This window comes from Manacus vitellinus, unplaced genomic scaffold, assembly GCF_001715985.3.
Source record: "Manacus vitellinus isolate BGI_N305 unplaced genomic scaffold, ASM171598v3 scaffold_68_pilon, whole genome shotgun sequence".
Lineage (NCBI taxonomy): Eukaryota > Metazoa > Chordata > Aves > Passeriformes > Pipridae > Manacus > Manacus vitellinus.
In genome coordinates this window covers 653,118-653,439 of record NW_021940744.1, presented here as the reverse complement: position 1 = coordinate 653,439, position 322 = coordinate 653,118, and positions in this window count along the sequence as shown.

Below are 322 nucleotides of genomic sequence, written 5' to 3'. Positions count from 1 at the left end.
CGGCTGGCCGCCCCCGGAGCAGCGCTCCCCACCCGCCCGCGCTGGGTCCGCGGGGCTGCTGTCCCGGCTGGGCTCGGTTGCTGTCCCAGCGGCTGCTGGAGGTGGGTGTGCCCGGCTGAGGCCTGTTCTCCGGGGCTGCAAATTGCAGAAGCGATGGAGAATGATTTCTTTTACTTGGATCCTCATTCACTGAAGGGCCTAGGAGCTATTCTCCAGTCCTGGAGCTGTACAGCTGCTTGTTGGTGCTCCTCCTGTCTTAAGTGGCCTAAAAATTGCTGCCTTAGGCTGTAATCTGTGGTAGCTGGTGAGGGAATCATTGCAT